The sequence below is a fragment of the Elephantulus edwardii genome, unplaced genomic scaffold (assembly GCF_000299155.1).
Source record: "Elephantulus edwardii isolate Elephantulus edwardi_28Jun2011 unplaced genomic scaffold, EleEdw1.0 scaffold00261, whole genome shotgun sequence".
Classification (NCBI taxonomy): domain Eukaryota; kingdom Metazoa; phylum Chordata; class Mammalia; order Macroscelidea; family Macroscelididae; genus Elephantulus; species Elephantulus edwardii.
In genome coordinates, this window is record NW_006400011.1 from 2956813 (window position 1) to 2963091 (window position 6279).

Below are 6279 nucleotides of genomic sequence, written 5' to 3' on the forward strand. Positions count from 1 at the left end.
TTCCAAACTAGTGAGAGTGAGATTTTATTAAGTGATTTTGCAAAATTGGGCACCCAAGACCAGAGAAGTAGGTTGGCATGCAAGTGGATCTAAGTAAGATGAAGTTGTTGACAGTTTCAGTCTTTTCTCCATTTATCATAATGTTGCCTAACATTATGATAATTTTTATTTTCTTGACTTTGAGATGCAAATCATACTGAAGGTTGTATTCTTTGATCTTCTGCAGCAAGCCCTTCAAGTCCTCCTCCTTTTCATCAAGCAAGGTTGTGTCATTTGCATAATGCAGATTATCAACGAGTCTTCCTCTGCTCCTGATGCCACATTCTTCTTCATAGAGTCCAGCTTCTCAAATAGTTTACTCAGCATACAGATTAATAGGCATGGAAAGAGGCTACAACTCTGACACACACCTTTCTTACTTAGATCCACAGTCAACAGCCTCCTTGGTACCAACAGTCAAGAGATTAGAAGATGTACTACACTGGAAAACTTTGCAGTCAGGGTTTTCTCTAAGTACAGAGGAACAATGACATCAGTTTAAGGACTAAGGTGTGCCTGATTCAGGCCATGGTCTTTTTTGGGGGGAAAGGTGTCATAATTTCCTTTCTGATTGTCTTTTTAGACAATGGTCTTTTCATCACTTGTTATGCACCTGAGAAATGGACAATGACTAAGGTTGACAGAAGAAGAATTAATGGCAATCCCAGAGGTACAGGGTGCAAATTCACCAGCTACTCCACTGGAGAAGGATGAGCCATCCCCTCCTGTATGATATACGGCCTGTGAAAACCTCTGGAGGGTCAGCTATGAGTTGGTTCCTACTCATGCACATCTCTCCATGTCTTCTCTTTCACTAGTGATGCCCTGCTGGTTACTTTATTAACACACATTGCCTTTCCCTCCAATCGTTTTTGACATATGGCTATTCTCCTGTTACTGATTTCCTTCCCTCCCTCATTCTCCTCTCCCACCCTTGGTAACCATCAAACAATATTTAATTCTCTGTTGAACCTCTCTTTGTCATTGTTGTTATGTACAATAGCTGACCCTCCGGTGGGTTTTCAGAGAGAGTTAACCACACAGGAGGAGATTGCCTATCCTTTTCCTGCATAGTAACTGGTGGATTTGAACCACATATCTTTGGAATTGTGGTGCAGCTTCTTGCCACTAGATCATGGAGCTCTCAAATCTTTCCTTAGCTTATTATAATAGTGAACTCATGCATTACTTGTTCCTTTCTGACCAATTTCTTTTTCTTAGTAAAATGTCCTCCATATACAGCCACATTATATGATGTTTCTGAAGTTCATCATGCTCCTTAACATGGTATAATTTTTTGTTGTGTGTATATAATATTACCTAACTTCCTTTTGGGATACTCTGATGGCTTAATTGTTTTTTTGTTTTGGTTTTGTTTTTTTTTTTTTTTATGGAACGCTTCTTGCTGCTCTCTGTATCGTTCCAGTTTTAGTATATGTGCTGCCAAAGCGAGCACTCTGGTGGCTTAAGCAGCAAACCCAAAGGCAAACAGTTCCAGTCCACCAGCTGCCCTATGGGAGAAGGATAGGCAATCAACTTTCTTGGTATTTACTGTCTCTGAAAACCCAGCTGTGGGTTGGTCTTAACTCAATAGTAAATAAGAATAGCAACTTTCTTTTGAATAGTTTTCTGGCGATACAAATTATCACAACAAGCATTACTGGAAGAATCAGCATAGTTGACAAGAGAATGCTCACCACCACCAAGTAAAGCATATGGTGTCCATGGGACTCAGTGGTTTGCTGCTTTACTTCATTAACTCTGTCCAAAGGTAGATGGCGCATGTTCTGTGGTTTCTTCTTTCGCCGTGTCTTAAGTGGACATATTCATTGTCATTTTATTTGTTCTCCATTGTACCATATAAAATATGTCATGTATCACATTGCCAAGCGTGGCTCAGATTCTTTCATCTGCAAGTAAAAAAAAAAGTCAACTGAGAACGGCATAACTCTAAAAGGTTTGTTAGTTTGTTAGTTTGCTTAATGGATGACATTACTGATCTAGTCTAGAAACTGTAGTACATCAAGATGTCAAATCTGGAACAGGTTAAAACTTAACTAAAAGAAGAAGTAAAATCATTTGGAGATATTGGGCTAGGACATAGTGGTCTCATGACATCACCTCTGGACATATAGTAGTGAAAGGTTCAGGATTGTTTTCCCAATTTTTTTTTACCAGTATACCTAATAATGTATAAAAAGAATCTCATTAATAAACATATAAGATTTAATTATTAAGTCTGGTTTGGATTTTATTTTTAATGAGAAATGTTCATGTTAGTCCTGTTTAACTGATTCTAGAACCAAATGCTGCTGGCCTTTTAGGAAAGTTTACTAATATATGAATGGACAGTGTTTGAAAAAGTCTAGTAAAATTAGAGTGGTATAAATGAGCTGAGTGTCAGCATTGTACTTGTACAGACTGATTTAAAAAGTGCCACAGGATGAGATTGTAAAATAATACAACCACTCTGGACGGCAGTTTGGTAGGTTCTTAAAAAGCTGACCATAGAGATTCCACATGACCCAGCTATACCACTGCTGGGAATTACCCCAAGGGGGAAAAAATCTGAGATACAAATGGAGATTTGTACACTGATTTTCATAGCAGAATTATCCACAATAGCAAGAACAGCTAAAATGTCCATCAGCAAACAAGTGGATTGAGAAACTATGATACATTCACATGATGGAATACTATGCAGGACAACAATTTTGAAAAATACTACATAACATGGAAAAGGCTAGAGAGCATTATGCTGAGTTGTGTCACCAATGCTAAGGCAATGTCTCTCTGGATGTTTGAATTCACCTACATCTCTGAGGGAGACAGATGGGCAATCTCCTCCTTAGTAATTTATATCCTCTAAACACCCACTGGATAGTCATCTATGAGTCCATTCCAACCAGACAGCAATGAGTTGAACTGCTAAACATAGGTGCTGTATGGAGGATAGGTGTGTCAGAGACAATAAGATTGGCACAGGATAGAGCAGGGTTTAGGGCTGTTGCACATAGGATTGCTATGAGTCACTGGCGACTTGGCAGCACATAAGTGAAATGTGGCTATCCCATCTCTAACAATTTTATTTACACAACTGAATGTATATTAAATAAATCTGTGATCTTACCATAAAAATATCAGAAATATTTAATTTGTAATGCTGCCAGAACAGGAGAGTGCCTCTTTTTTTAACTATATTTTCACACTTAACTCTCAGAGGGTTACTACTGTCAAAAGAGAAATCTCTGAAACTTGTACAGCAGTGTGCTGGGCAGAAAAAAAAAATCCCAGTTTCAAACTTGTTTTCTAGAGATCTTAATATTTAGTGTTAAACAGGACACAGACAAAATAAAATATAAAGAAAACTATTGACATACACCCCTGTAGAGAAGTTGCTGAAGTCCTTAGAAACAGTCTTGAGCTTCATTGTATATGATAGCTGTTATGCCACAGTCAACTATAACTCACAGTGACCCCATGACTAGTGGATCCTAATCCTGCCCGACTTGCGCCATATATGATAGTTGTTATTGTGGACAGTGGTGTTGGGTTTTCAACACCTGTAAACGATCTTTTGCTGCAGAACAGCTGGTAGAGTTGAACCATGTACCTTTGTGTTGGGAGTGAAATTCCTTGCCATTATGCCACCAGAACTCCCTAAATATGATAGTTGTTGTTGATCGCCTTCGAGTGGATTATGACTCTTAGCAACCCTAAGAACAAAAGGCCTGAAGCCCCTCTACAACTATTCATATTTATTAAAGTTCATAGAGTTTCCAGAGGCATGTTGTTTTGGAAGTGGATGCCACTCCTGCTTCCAAGAAAGAACACAGAAAGCCAGCACAGGATCGTGACTGGTAGCAGGTCAGTTTATCACTGTTGTAGGTGGAAATATGGAAGCAAGATAAGGATCACTAGGATATATACAAAAACTCATAGTTACTCATTTGAAACTGGTGCATAGTTGACCTTCCAGCTATGGAAGGTTTTCAGAGGCTGTGAATCTCATGGGAGGAGATTGCTTCTGGGATAGTAATTATTTGGCTATGTGGCTGTTTGGGATAATTAACAACCATGCAAGCCTGTGTCATAATCACCTTGAACAACTATGATTGACTGGTTTTGTTTTTTTTTGTAGATCAGGAAGAACAAGAGTAGGCAAACTCCTGAGTTACTTGCATAAACCCGGAGGGTAAATATGCTTTCTTTCCAGGGTTTGTAATCTACATTACAACCAGATTTGTCCTGAGGAGAAATTGTCTTTCTGGGTGTTTGTCTACTGTTATGTTAATCAGAATGCACATGTAGTTGACCCTCCAGCAAGTTTCTGAAACTGTAAATCACATAGGAGGATGTTGTCCATCTTTCTCCCTAGTAGCAGCTGGTGAATTCGAACCCTGTGCATTTGGGTTGGCAGAGCAACTGTTTACCACTAGGCCATGAGCTCTCCCTTGAACTTATTATCTAATCATCTCCAACAAAACATAGCCACCAGAAAAGCGGGGTGGGGGGGTGGGGGGGTGGGGAATACCCAATCCCACTGCCATCCAATCGGAGACCCTCCATCAGGTTTCTGAGATTGAATCTTTCCAGCAGGTTACTGCCCATCTTTCTACTGAGGAGCAGCTAGTAGATTCAAACTGACAATCTTTTGTTAAGCAGCCCAATGCATTACATATTACACGACCAATAGATGACCCTTCAGTGAGTTTTCCAAGGCTGTAACTAGAATGCGAGGAGATTGTTAATCTTTCTTTCACAGAGCCACTGGTGGATTTGAACTGTTAGTGAGTCTTCACTTTTGGGTTAGCAGTGCAATGAGCTACGAACCACTGTTGTTGTTGTTGTTGTTGTATACTGCAGAATCAGAACTAAAGGGAGAATATGGCAGTTGCCCCACCACCTCCAAGCTTGACCACTTCCTGAGAAACTTAACACTTGAGCTAGTCACATCAAGGACCAGACCAAACAATGGATCCTAATAAGAGTCTGAGGTTGAGAAAACAAACAAAAAAATCTAAAACCTAACTAAATTGACACGCCAAATTCCAAGAAGTACCATCTTAGTCTTCCCCAGGACCCCTAAAAAAAGAAACCCCCAAACTGCCCCCGCGCCACTTGGATCCTGTCTGCATGCCAGGCTGCTGGGTCACTTGGCGTCCCTATCGGACCGCACAATAAAGGCCTGTTCGTTTCTTGGGACCAGTTCCTTTCCTTATTTCTCTTCCTCACGCCCTTGTGCTCTTTTTTTATATCTAACAAGAACCAATCCATAGCTGACCTTCCGGTGGGTTTTCAGAGGCAGCTAATCACATGGGAGGAGATTGCCCATCCTTCCCCTGTGGAGCAGGTTGGATTCAAACTGCAGTCCCTTTGGGATTGCCATGCAGCTGCTTGCCATTAGGCCGCTAGGGCTCCGTCTATAAACCACTAGGGCTCTTTAATCATAGGCTGCTAGTCTGATAGTCAGTAAGCTTTATCGAAATAACATCAAGAACTTACATGGCATTTGAACTTATTGAGAGGTTTCTGATGGAAGCCGAGAACCACGCCGAGGTAAAAACATTCTCAGAGTTTATTGTGCGCTGGGATACTCAGCAAGGGGAGGAGCACTGGGGGTTGGGCTTATGGGGTTTATATGGGGTTTTGTTGTTGTTGTTATGTACCACCTAGTCGCTTGCAACTTATAGCGACCCTATGTGCCGCTCTATTCTGTGCCAACGTAGTCTTCTCAAACGCACTCATTCCCACCACTCCAGTGTGTTTTAGGGGGTTGTGAGATGAGTTGACGTTGCAGTAGCTCATTGGTGCATAATGTTTCTGGTTTGGGAAAAGGTCCTAAAAGTGGGAATTTCTGAGTTCTGGTTTTGGAAAATATCCTGATATAGGGTTTTCTGAGTTCTGGTTTCTGAAAAATATCCTGACAGGATTTTCCGAGTTCAGGGTTCAGAAAACTGTCCTGACATAGGGTTTTCTAAGTTCTGGGTTTTGTGTGTGTGTGTGTGCATGGTTTTTTTTTTTTCTTTCTTTAAATTTACTTATTGTGCGTGTACCGTCAAATCAGATCTGACTGGTACAGGAGGGAAATTTTCCCTCCTTCTCCAGCAGAGCATTTGGTGGATTTGAACCATGTACCTCTGGGATTGCAGTACAGCTTCTTGCCACTAGGCCACCAGAGCTCCCTAAGTTCTAGTTGTTTTTTTTTCTATTTTTCTATAATTATATTTTATTAATTTT